The following is a 13,875-nucleotide window of genomic DNA, read 5'->3' on the forward strand; positions in this document are numbered from 1 at the left end:
GTATTTAATCTCGTCTTCATTTAACCTGGGCAACTTATATTTTTGTAAATATTCATCCATTTCACTTAGATTATCAAATTTATTGGCATAGAGTTGGGCAAAATAATTTCAAATTATTACTTTAATTTCCTCCTCATTGGTGGTGAGTTCACCTTTTTCATTTATAATACTAGCAATTTGATTTTCTTCTTTCTTTTTTTTAATCAAATTGACCAGAGGTTTATCAATTTTATTGGTTTTTTCATAATACCAACTTTTGGTTTTATTTATTAATTCAATTTCTCCTTTAATTTTTAGAATTTCTAATTTGGTATTTGATTGGGGATTTTTGATTTGTTCTTTCTCTAATTTTTTTAGTTGCATGTTTAGTTCATTGATTTCCTCTTTCTCCAATTTATTCATATAAGCAAGAGTTGGAACTATTGAATTCTTTTGCCTTCAATCAATGGTGGGCTTTAGCATGGCCTGAGGTGATTCCTCAGCTGGGCTGGTTCTTCTGCTCACACACCTTGGTATAAATCTTTCCTGATCATGATATATTATCCTCATAGTAACTTTTTGTAATCTCTTTGCCAAATTTTTTAAAGATTTTTGCATTAATGCTCATTATGGAGATTGGTCTATAATTTTCTTTCTCTGTTTTGACTTTTTCTGGGTATCAGCAGTTTGTCCAATTGTACTTTCTAAGTTATTAATTGTCTCTCCCAAATTTTTAAACTCCTTCCTTATTTCTTCAAGGAAGTCTTTCAGTGCTGGAGACCATATTGTATTCTCCTCAGAGGTTCCAGGTCTCTCTGAGTTGGGGTCTTTCCCTTCCAGGAATTTTTCTATGGATCCACCTTTCCAATGACCCTTCTTCATTATGCTAAGACCCTGAGTTGGGGGGGGGGGGGCTGGCTCACCTGGGCTTGAGATCGCTAAAGGCTTTACTGAGTGCAGTTTCTCTGGATGGCCAGTAGGAGGTACTGGTTGCCCTCTCTGGGGTGTCTGTGACCTTGGTTGAGAGGCCTTCTCCCTTTGCTAGAAGGCAAGAGTTGGAACTATTGAATTCTTTTGCCTTCAATCAATGGTGAGCTTTACCATGGCCTGAGGTGATTCCTCAGCTGGGCTGGTTCTTCTGCTCACACACCTGGGCCTGAGGCAGAAGTAATTTGCCTTTGTTTGAGGAGAGGCCTCTGTGCAATGGAGGCGTTCCCTCAGAGTTTCTCAGACCTGAGAAGCCTAGGGATGTTGTCTGCCGTTCTCCTGCACCAGAACTCTTCCCCCAGCCTGGTCCCTGAGCTCCAGGGGGACAGCACCAACACCAGTGCCTCTGCTTCCCCACGGACCCAAGCCCCTTTCATCTAGCCCCACCGCTGATCCAGCAGGTCCGGCTCTCGGGCCCTCAGACTCCCGGTTCCAATTCAGCTATTAATCTGGCTGATCCCAGGCTGCTTCTCCCTCGGAGCCCAGACTCACCCACCGGTACACAGCCAAGGCTGCTGTGGAAGACAAATTCTAAGGTAGATCTTCCTCTCCTGGCTTTTCTTTCTGGGTTTCCTGGTTCGGCTTAATTTTAAGAGGTTTGTTTCATGTGATGGGGAAGAGATCAGGAGACTTTAGAACTGTGCCTGTCTTCTCTCCACCATCTTGGCCAGAAGTCCATAAGAATTTCTTTACTATTTTTTCTAGTTCTGTAATATAGTTCTTTAGTATTTTGATTGGTATGGTACTAAATAAATAATTTAATCTGGAAATAATTTTTATCTTACTAGATGGGACCTGACCATGAGAAACTGATGTTTTTCCCTATTGTTTAGCTCTGACTTTATTTGTGTGAAAAATACTTTATAATTTTGTTTTTATAGTTTCTGAGTTTGTCTTAGAAAGTAGATTCACAAGTATTTCATATTGTCTACAGTTATTTTAAAGGGAGTTTTTCTTTCTATTGCTTGCACTTGGGCTTTATTGTTCATATAAAGAAATGTTGACCTGATGGATACAGCTGATCTCAGCAGTTCAGAGAGCTAGGACAACCCTATTAGACTGGCTATGGACAATGCTATACACATTCAGAGGAAGAAAAACAAAACAAAACAATACCCTTCAGCATCTGAAGAACACTACATTTACTTAAAAAAATTTCTTAAGTATTTCTTTCCCTTAATCCTAATTCCTCATACCAAAAATGACTAATCTGTAAACATGCTTAACACAAAAGTGTATATACAATACTGACATGACTATTCATTGTTAAGGAGAGGGAGTTGGGAAGGGAGGGTGGAAGGAAATTTTGTACCTTAAAAATATACATAGTCATATGGATGAATGCTGAAAAACTTGCATAAGGTATTCAGAAAAATAACATCTTTAAAAAAAGAAAAAAGTATACCACTTAAAAAAAAGAAATGTTGATGATTTAATGTGGATTTGTTTTATATCCTGCTACTTTGCTGAATTTGCTAACTTCTTCAAGTGTTTTTTTTTTTATTTGGAGTGTACCATAATGTTGTCTGCAAAGAGAGAATGTTTTGCTTCCTCATTCTCAATTCTAATTTTTTCATTTATTTTTTTCTGTTATTGTTACAGCTAATATTAATACTATTTTGAATAGTAGTTTTGATAATGGGGTTTCTTGTTTCATACTTAATCTTATTGGAAATACTCCTAGTTTATCCACATTACATATAATGTTTATTGGTGGTTTTAGATAATGCTGCTTGATATTTTAAGGAATGCTTCATTTGTTCTTGTATTCTCTAGTGTTTTTAATAGGAAAGAGTATATTTATAATGGAGACATTTTCAGCATCTATTGAGACAATTATATGATTTCAGATAATTTTGTGTTGATTATGTTGATTGTTTTCCTAATATTGAACCCTTCCTGTCTACTTGGTATAAATCTTTCCTGATCATGATATATTATCCTCATAGTAACTTTTTGTAATCTCTTTGCCAAATTTTTTAAAGATTTTTGCATTAATGCTCATTATGGATATTGGTCTATAATTTTCTTTCTCTGTTTTGACTTTTTCTGGGTATCAGCACCATATTGGTACCATAAAAGGAATTTGGCAGAACTCATATTTTTAAAAATAATTTATATAGAATTGGAATTCATTGTTCTTTAAATTTTTGATAAAATTTGATAGAATTCACTTGTAAATCTTGGGGGGGGGAACCAAGATGGCAGCAAGAATGCAGGAATTAACAGAAACTTGTTCCCCCCCAAAAAACCAAAAGTTGTCAAATTATGACTCTAGTCAAATTTAGAGGGGAAGAGCCCACAGAAAGAATCTATACAATTTCCCAGTCCAAGACACTTTAGAAGTTCCACAGGTAAGATTTGTTCCACCACGACCGGGGTTTGGGGCACAGCCAGGCTGAGCACCTGTGGTCATGGCAGAGGGGGAAGTTTCCAGACCTCTTATCCCAGTGATCATCAGGCACAACTGGATGAGGTAGTGAGATAACTCTGCCACAGAAGAGTGAATGTAGAGTGGAGCTCCAGCCTCAGAGCAGCCCTGTGGGAGTCAGCAGAGCCACCCAGTAGATTCAGAGCTATCAGCACACAGACAGTAAGGGGGTCAGGGGAAACTGCAGAGATCTCTCTGCTTTTCCTGTGGCAGGATTCAGCTGTTGTTTGCCCACATTCAGATCCAGCTTACAGTTTGGGCTCCCACACTACTATAACCAAGCAGGGTCCTTCCTCACAGCTCCAGGGCAGAGGGGAGGGCCTGAACACAGCTAAGAGAGTAGTCAGAGTCTCTCATAATGCCTTGGAGGAATGAAGGTCCCTGCATGGTATCCCCCAAACCCCCAAAACCTTGGAAGTGTGGTAAATCAGTCACAGGCTGAGGAAATGAGCAAACAACAGAAAAAGAATAATATGACCATAGAAAATTACTTTGGTCCCATGGAGGATCTGAGTAGATGATGACAAAATCAAAGCTTCTGTATCCAAAACTGCCAAGAGAAAGAGAAAATGGGTTCAGGATATGGATGAGCTCAAAAAAGACTGAAAAACAATTAAGAGAAGTAGAGGAAAAATTGGGAGGAGAAATGAGAGCCATGCAGCTACATGATGAAAATTGAGTTATCAACGTGGTTAAAGAAATACAAAAAAATACTGAAGAAAATAATATATTAAAAAAACAGTTTAGGCCAACTAAGAAAAGAATGCCTTAAAAAAGCAGAATTGGCCAACTGGAAAAGGAGATAAAAAAGCTTTCTGTAGTAAATAACTCCTTCAAATGCAGAATGGAACTAAAGGAAACTGATGACTTTGCAAGAAATCAGGAAGAAATAAAACTATACCAAAATAAAACAAAAAATAGAAGAAAATGTGAAATATCTCATTGGAATAACAACTGACCTTGAAAACAGATCAAGAAGAGATAATTTAAAAAACTATTGAGCTACCTGAAATTCATGACCAGGAAAAAGAGCCTAGACTTCATTTTTTCAAGAAATAATACAACAAAACTTCCCTGAGATCCTAGAAGCAGAGGGTAAAATAGAAATTGAGGGAATTCACTAATCACTTCCTGAAAGAGATCCCAAAAGAAAAACTCCCAGGAATTCCAAACTCCAAAACTCCTAAGTCAAAGATAAAAATACTAAAAGCTGCCAGACACAAACAGTTTAGCTACTGTGGCTCTATAGTCAGGATTATACAGGATCTGGTAGCATCAACATTAAGGGCTCATAGGGCTTGGAATATGAAGGCAAAAGATCTTGGTTTACAACTGAGAACCAACTACCCAGAAAAACTGAACATCCTCTTTCAGGGGAAAAGATGAACTTACAATGAAACAGGGGACTATCAAATTTTTCCATTGAAACAACCAGAGATGAACAGAAAGTTTGATCTCCAAGTACAGGACTCAGGGGAACTATAGAGCAGGTAGATGAGAAAGGGTAATTACAAAAAACCTAATGATGTTGAACTGCTTGTATTCCTGCATAGGAAGAAGATACTGATCATTCATATGAATTTTCTCATTTATAGGAACTATTAGAAGGAGCATATATAGGCAAGGCACAGGTAGGAGCTGAATATAATGGTATAATATAGTAAAAAGATGGAGTCAATGAGTGATAAAGGAAAATACTGAGAGGAATATAAAGGAGAGGAAGAAGGGGCTAAGATAATTCACATAAGAGTCAATAAAAAGCTTTTACAATGGACTATAATGGGGAAGGCAAGGGGAGGATAAATGAACCTTCATTCTCATCAGAATTGGCTCAGAAAGGAAAGAAAATATACATTGAATAAGGTATAGAAATCTATCTTACCCTAGAGAAAAATGAGAGGAAAGGGATGGGCTGAGGGGAAACAGGGCAAGGAAAGGGGGGAGTAGGTAATAGAAGAGAGGGAAGATCATAGGAGAGAATACTCAGATACAAGACACTTCTGAGCAGGGACAGGATGAAAGGAGAGAGAGAATGGAATAAATGATAGTGAGGAGGAACAGAGTAGAGGGAAATACAGCTAGTATTTTCCACAGCAACTGTGGGAAAAATATTGAAGCAAATTCTCTGGTGCCCATGATGGGGAAGGCAACTCATACCAGAGATGGAGCCATTGGAATCTGAACACAGATTGAAGTACACTTTTTTCCCTCTCTCACTATTCTTTAAGTTTCTCATCTTTTTTGTATGTGTTTGTGGGGGGGTATGATTACTCTCAGAACAAAATTAATATACTAATACAAAATAAATTAAAAATGCTATGTGATAAATGAAAAAAGTAAAGAAAAAGAAAAGGAATTCACTTGTAAATCTATCTGGACCTGGAGATTTTTTTCTTAGGGAATTTGTTGATGGTTTCTTCAATTTCTTTGTCTGAAATGGTGTTTTTTAAAAAAAAAATTATTTCCTTTTTCTGTTAATCTGGGTAATTTATATTTTTGTAAATAGCCGTCCATTTCACTTAGTTTGTCAAATTTATTGCCATACAGTTAGGCAAAATAGCTCTAAATTATCATTTTAATTTCCTCCTCATTGATAATGAGTTCTCCCTTTTCATTTTTGATACTGGTAATTTGGTTTTCTTCTTTGTTTTTTAAAATCAGATCAACTAAAGATTTATCTATTTTATTTGTTCTTTCATAAAATCAACTCTTAGTTTCATTTATTATGTAAATGTTTTCTTATTTTCAATTTTATTACTTTTTTATTATTTTTCAAATTTTTATTTTTTTATTTAGTTAGGGATTTTTAATTTGTTCTTATTCTATCTTTTTTAATTGAATGTCCAATTCATTGAGTTCCACTTTTTTTGTTTACTCATATAAATATTTAGAGATAAAAATTTCTCCCCAAAAAACAGCTTTGGCTGCATCCCATAAATTTTGGCATGATATCTCACTGATGTCATTGTCTTGGATGAAATTGTTGATTAATTCTATGATTTGTTGTTTGATCCACTCAGTCTTTAAAATTAGGTTATTTAGTTTCCAATTACTTTTTGATTTATCTTTCCATGACAACTTATTTATGTAATTTTTATTGCATCATGATCTGAAAAGCATGCATTTATTATTTTTGCCTTTCTGCATTTGATCGTAAGTATTTTATGCCCTACTACATGGTCAAAGGTCCTATGTACTACAAAGAAAAAGGTATTTTACTTTCTATGCCCATTCAGTTTTCTTCAGAGGTCTATCACATCTAATGTTTCTAAGATTTTATTCATCTTTTTAACTTCCTTCCTGTTTATTTTGTGGTTAGATTCATCTAATTCTCAGAAAAGGAGGTTGAGGTCCTCCCCACTATTATAGATTTATTAACTATGTCTGTAATTTGTTTAGCTTCTTTTCTAAGAATTTGGATGCTATGGCATTTGTTGCATGTGGTTAATAATGATATTACTTCATTTCCTATGATGCTTTTTAAGTAGATGTAGTTCCCTTCCTTATCCCTTTTAATGAGATCTATTTTTGCTTTTGTTTTGTCTGAGATCAAGTTGTTGACCCCTGGTTTTTTTTTTACTTCCACTGAAGCATAATATATTTTTTCCAGTCTTTTCCCCTTACCCTGTGTGTATCTCTCTGCTTCAAACGTGTTTCTTGTAAGCAACATTATAGAATTCTGATTTTTAATCCATTCTTCTATTTCCATTTTATGGGAGAGTTAATTCCATTAACATTAATAGATAAGATTAACTCTGTATTTCCCTCTATGATATCTTTCCCCATTTATATTTTTTTCTTTCCCTTCCCTTCATCCCTCCCTCCTTACAAACATGTTGTTCACTTTGCCCCTTTAACTTTTCTTTTTAATTTTAGCTTTACTTTTGTCTTCCCTTTTATCAGTCTCTTCTTCCCTTTTCTTTCCCTGCCCTTCCATCCAATTCCCTGTAGGGTAGTATAGTTTTTTTAACCCAATTAGGAATGTATGTTATTCCCTTTTTGGGTAAGATCTGTTAAGAGTAAGATTTATTCAATGGTCACAACTCCCACTTCTATCCCTCTTCTATCATAGGATTTTGTGCCTGTTCATGTGGTGTTATTTATACTCTAACTCCCATCCTTCTCCTTATATAATCTTACTTTTCATGTTTTTATTGTTTTAATCTTGTTTTGTGCCTTGTTCCTCTTTCATATATATTCTTTTTATCTGTCCTGATAAAAAGTATCTTTCTCAAGGTTTGACTGATGGATTGATTGATTGGTTAATAAGCAACACTGCCTTATAGTCAATATCTAAGTACACTTCCCTATTCTGTTCCATTAGAAATACTCTTCTCAAGAGTTATAAATAACATCAAATTATAATGAATTTATACCACACCCCTTTTAAGTACTTTTTATGAATATACAATTCTCATGAAATAAAATATTATGTAAAGCAAAATCATTTCATGAACCATTTATACCCTCCCCTATGTATACTCCCTCTAATTGTAGCTAAAGTAAGTAAAGCCCAATTGATTCATGATCTATTTATGTCGAGTCTCTCTAAGTACACTCTCTCCCTGTCTCTATAGTATTCCAACTATAGAACTACAACCTTCATTAACTAAAGTATGGAATAAGACAAGATCACTTCATGATCTAATTATGTCCAGCCCTTCTAAGTATACTCTCTCCCTTTGTCCCTATTGTTCTAAAACCCTCATTAACTAAAGTATCTAGTAAAGTAAGATCATTTCATAATTTAATTATGTACATACCCTCTTAAGTACTCTCTCTCCTTCTGTACCAACAGAAAATATAACCCTCCTAATCAACATTACTTCATGATACATTTATACCCATATTCTCTAAGGATTGTACAATCCTTCCAATTATATCCAACCCTCCTTAGCCAAAGACTCAACACTTTCATGGTCATTCTATATCCATACCCTCTCCCTAAGTATACTTCTTTTAACTATTCTAAGAGAAACATTATTCTCAAGAGTTACAAATATTAACATCCTTTGTAGGAATATTCAGTTTAATGCTCTTTAACTAGCATTTTCCCCTTTCCATTTACCTTTGTATGCATCTCTTGAGTCTTGTATTTGAAGATTGAATTTTCTGGTCAATTCTGATCTTTGTATTGTGAAACCTAAAGGAAAAGGCAAGACACTGAATAACTGGTTTGAAGTCTAGAACATCTAAGTTTGAATATTGTCTAAAGATCAAGAGACAAGGGATCTGTGCTTGACTTCTGACTGTGCCTATTACTAGCAGTGTGACCATTGGCCAATCACTCAGTGTCTTCATTTATAATGAATAGATAGTCTCATAATAGATAATATTTATAAATAGGTTTAAGGCATGCAAAATACTTTAAACCTCCATGAAGCAGGTATTATTATTATTTTAACTTTCTTTACTTTAATATTTTATTTTATTTAAAAATTATTACCCCAGCTGCATGCAAAAACAAGTTTCAACATTCACTTCCAAAACCTTAAGTTTCAAATTCTCTCCCTTCCTCTCACCTCTGTCCCCACATTGAGAAAGTAAGTTACTTGGTGTAAATTAAAAATGTGTAACCATGAAACAATAATACAATGATCATGTTGTAAAAATAAACATAATTCCCCCCACACACAAGTCAAGGGAGATGTTAACTGCATCCAGAGGAAGAACTAATAAATAGAAATATGTATAGTTTCTGATAAACCCAAAGATTCCAGCTAATAGAGTAAGGATTCAATATTTGACCAGAACTTCAAGGATATTAGAAACAGTCTGGGAAAAACTAGCTATAGATCAACAACTCATATTATATAACAAGATAACATTCAAGTGTTGATCAGCCATTACCAATTCTTTGTAACTTCATGGACCATAGCATATTTATACTATCCATGGGGTCTTTTTGATAAAGTTACTAGAGTGGCTTGCCATTTTCTTCTCTAGTAGATTAAAATGAATAGTTTAAGAGATTTTCCCAGAGTCACACAGATGATAGATATCTGAAGTCATATTTGAATTTTGGTCTTCCTGACTCCAGGCCCATTTCTCTATTCAATGAGTCTGCTTCTGAGTGAATATGACTGAAACATAAAGGGTAACAGCATAAACAACTTCGTGGAATGTGGAAGTTCCAGTCAGATCTCTAAATAAGAGAAGAATTCATTACCAAATGAGGGATAGAAAGGACTATGGAAGATAAAATGGGCAATTTTGATTTCATAAAATTGAAGTTTTTCTTGAGCAAAACCAATGCCATTAGATGGAAAATAGGTACTTGGAGAAAATTTCTTTTAGCAAGCATCTATAATAAAGGTCTCATTTCTAATAAATGGATTCAAAGGGAAACCTCAAGAAAAGTAAAGTGAGGAAAAAAGGGTGCTTCAGTCTCTTCAGAAACCATCAATTCTTTCTTTGGGATGGATAACATCCTTTATCATAAGGCTATCAGTTAAGTTGCATCAATATTTTTCCCACAGTTGCTATTGCTAGCTGTATTTTACTTCATCCTATTTCCCTCATCCCCATTTATTCTATTCTTACTCTCCTTTCACTCTGTCCCTTCTTGATGAAGTATTTTACATTTTCTTCTATTTTTTTTTGATTTGTTGGTTTTAACAGATTCTTGTTGTCTCATAAAGTTATTAGTTTCCACAGACTGCATTCTTTTTTTTAAGAGAAGAATTTTCTTCATTTACCTTTTGCAACTCATTTTCCAATTGGTCAATTCTATTTTTGAAGGTGTTTTCCATTTGTCCAATTGAGGTTTTCATAGAATTGTTTTCTTTTTACATTTATCCAGTTGAGATTTTGAGAGAATAATTTTCTTTTTGCATTTGTCCAATTGCATTTTCCAAGGATTTGTTTTCTTGTTGTGTGATGTTAATTTTCTCTTGAGTTTTTTTCCCAGTTTTTCCACTTGATTTTTAAATTATTTCCTGATTTCTTCAAGGAAATCTTTTCTGGACTGGAGACTAAATCACATTCTCTTCAGAAGTTCTGGATCTCTCTGGGTTAGGGTCTTTATCTTCAAGTTAATTTTCTATGGGCTCCCTTTTCTACTGGGCTTTCTTCATTTTCCTAAGATTTTATATTGGGGGAGGGGCTGGTTCACAGAGGTTTGGTGTTGAATATTCTAAAGGCTTTGTTCACTCGGCTTGGTAACTATATGTGGGCTGTCCACTAGTGGGCACTGTTACTTTCTCTGGAGTCTCTGTGACCTTGATTTGAGGCCCTCTCCCTAGGCCTGGAGGGGGTGAGGGGTGCAACTGGATACTTTTATCCTTGAACAGTGTGGGTTGGGCCCTGAGACAACCTAGTTAATCTGCCTGCTCAGTTCTGCTGCCCACACCTGAGCCTGGGCAATGTTGGGGGTTGGGGAGGGTTGGTTACTGTATTTGCCCTGGGAAGAGGACTCAGCTGAAAGCATGGAGCTCATGACCTGAGCTGAGTGGATCAATGTCCAGCCACACTCTGCAACTCTCTGTGCTGAAACTCACCCTCCAGCTCCACTGGGGCTCCCCAGACCGCTGCTGCCACAGACAGAACCTCCATGGCTAAGGCTGGACCTCTAGCTTCACCCTACCCCTGCTGGCTCTCTGTGGATGGCTCACCCATGATCCCCGGAGACAGACCTTGTTGATAAATATTCTCCTAGCTTCTTTTTCTGGGTTCTGTCAATTGAATTCTTTTAAGAGGTTTGTTTCATATTATGTATGAGGGAAGAACAGGAGACCTTAGCACAGGGTCTCTCTTCTCTCTGTCATCTTCCACCCTGTCCCTTCTCAAAAGTATGTTGAATCTAACTACTCTCTCCCACAATTTTCTTTCTCTTTGATCACTTACACGCCTTCCCCTCTCCCAATCCCCTTTCTCTCATCCCTTTCCTCTAGAGTAAGAGAAGATTTCTATATTTAATTGAGTGTGTATATCATTTTCTCTCACAGCCACTTCCAATGAGAGTAAAGGTTCACTCACACCCCTTTACCTTCCCCCTCTTCCACTCCATTGCAAAAGCTTTTCATTGCCTCTTTTACCCCATCCTACTTCTCCTTCCCCTTTCTCCCAGCACATTCCTTCCCCCGCCATTAAATCTATCTTATATTATAGTGTACCTTCAAATTCAATTCCCTCTGGTGCCTTTTCTATATGTACTCCTTCTAACTACTCTAATAAATGAGAAGGTTCATATATGTCATCAGTATCATCTTCCCAATCATGAATACAAGCAGTTCAACATCATTAAATCATAATTTGCCCTTCCTGTCCACCCTCTCTATGCCTCATCTAAGTCTTGTGCTTGGAGATCAAACTTTCTATTCAGCTCTGGTCGTTTCAACAGGAAAGTTGGAAAGTCACCTATTTCACTGAATCTTTTCCCCTGAAATAGAATGTTTAGTTTTGCTGGATAGTTGATTCTTGGTTGCAATCCAAGCTCTTTTGCCTTCCAGAATATCAAATTCCAAGTCCTATCATGACTTTAGCTCCACAATATTTGAATTGTTTCTTTCTGGTTGCTTGCAACATTTTCTCTTTGTTTTGGGAGTTCTGGAATTTAGCTATAATATTTCTGGCAGTTTTCATTTGGGGACCTTTTTCAGGAGATGATCAGTATATCTTCCAGTTTCTATTTTATTCTCAGGGAATTTTTCTGGAGATTGTCTTTTAAAATGAAGTCTAGGGTGTTTTGGGGTTTTTGTGTCATGACTTTCACATACTTCAATAATTTTTAAACTTTCTCTCCTGGATCTAATTTCCAGGTCAGTTGTTTTTCAATGAAATATTTCATGTTTTCTTCTAGTTTTTCATTCTTTCGGTTTTATTTTATTGTTTCTTGATTTCTCATAGTCATCAGCTTCCCTAGTTCCATTCTACATTTGAAGGAATTATTTTCTTCAGAGAGCTTTTGTATCACCTTTTCCATCTGACCAATTCTGCTTTTTAAGGCATTCTTCTACTCATAGGCCTTTTTGACTGCTTTTATCCATTTGACCCAAACTAGTTTTTAAGATGTTGTTTTTCTCAGATATTTTAAAAATAATTCCTTCACCAAGTTGCTGACTTGGTTTTCATGATTTTTCCACATCACCCTCATTTCTTTGCCCAATTTTTCCTCCACCTTCCTTATTTGAGTTTCAAAATCTTTTTGAAATCTTTCATAACCTGAGACTAGTTCATATCTTTCTTGGAGACTTTGGAAACAAGAAGCTTCAACTTTGTCATCTTCTGAGTGTATATTTTTAACCTTCATGGGACCAAAGTAATTGTCTATGGTTGGATTTTTTTCTTCTGTTGTTTTCTTATTTCCCCAATCTATGACTTGATTTTAGCTCTTTGTTAAGGTGGGGTCTGCTTCCAGGGTGGAGAAAACACTGACCTAGCTTCTGAGGGTTTTTGCAGGTATTCATGGACAACCCGCCCCAAGAGACATCATCTTATAAGATGCTCTGGTCTATGGATGACTACAGGCACTGCCCTCTTCCCTGAAGTTGTGATGAGAGTCTCTGCTCTGCTATGTCAGTAAAGCTCCTTTTCCTAGGACTGAAGTCCAGACTGTGACCTGGATCTGAGTAAAGGCAAAGCCACAGAGTCCTGTCTCAAAGATAGAGAGCAGAGGGACCTCTGCAGTCTCCCCTGGGCTCCTTACTAATCATTGACTGGGTGCTCTGGAAGCAGCTGCCTGGGGGCTCCACATGCCTGCTCCCAGTTCTTGGGGACTGGGTCTACACTCAACACTCACTCTGGTGTGGCAGAGTTTTCTGCTAACCTTCTAAATTGTCCTTGGAAATCCCAGGGTTGAGAAGTCTGGAAACTGCCCCCCATTGCCATGGACCCAGGCACCCTCAGGGGCCCAGTCAGTCCACCTGCTGTTCCTGAATGAATGGACCTGGTTTGCTTCAGCTGCCATCATAGCCTGGCCTTTCTAAATCTGGTATAATAGACCTTTTCCATGGATTTTTCAAGTTGTCTTGGGTTGGAAAATTATTTTACTCCATCTTTTCATGGGTTCTGCCACTCTAGAATCTGGTTAGAGTTGTTATTTAAAGGGATTTGGAGTGGTCAGGGGAGAGAGCTGCCCAGATTTCCTGCCTTTACATTGCCATCTTGACTGCACCCCGGTATTATTAGTATTATACCCATTTTTCAGATGAAAATAAAACTGAAACAGAAAATGGTTAAATGATTGCCAACAAGTGGTGTCTGATGATAATAAGTAAGAATAGTACTTTGTAAACCTATAAGTAAATTCTCTTTAGAAAAAATCACAACCATACTTGGCCCCATACACTAAAAAGAAAAAAAATGAGACAATCTGGTAGGGTTTCATTTTCAGTCCTCCAATGCTCTAGCCAATCACTCAGGCCTCTTTTGCTGAGATCTCAAAGTACTGCAGCCAGAGGAAATTGGCCCTGACTGTGAAGCTGACTAGATTATAAAGGAGGCTGGTATTATCAGAATGTTTGCTGCAGAAAACCCCA

The 13,875-nt window shown here is 36.6% G+C and overlaps 1 long non-coding RNA gene across 3 annotated transcripts in view; it reads right to left on the bottom strand.

The window, feature by feature from the left end:
• LOC141516392 (uncharacterized) overlaps nt 1-13,875 on the bottom strand; it is a 143,129-nt gene that overhangs the window by 65,270 nt on the left and 63,984 nt on the right. For all 3 annotated transcript variants that reach the window (XR_012476684.1, XR_012476683.1, XR_012476685.1), the window contains exon 2: nt 8,466-8,540. This is a non-coding gene — a long non-coding RNA (uncharacterized LOC141516392). The remainder of the gene's footprint in view (nt 1-8,465; nt 8,541-13,875) is intronic.

Source organism: Macrotis lagotis, chromosome 3 (assembly GCF_037893015.1).
Source record: "Macrotis lagotis isolate mMagLag1 chromosome 3, bilby.v1.9.chrom.fasta, whole genome shotgun sequence".
Taxonomy (NCBI): domain Eukaryota; kingdom Metazoa; phylum Chordata; class Mammalia; order Peramelemorphia; family Peramelidae; genus Macrotis; species Macrotis lagotis.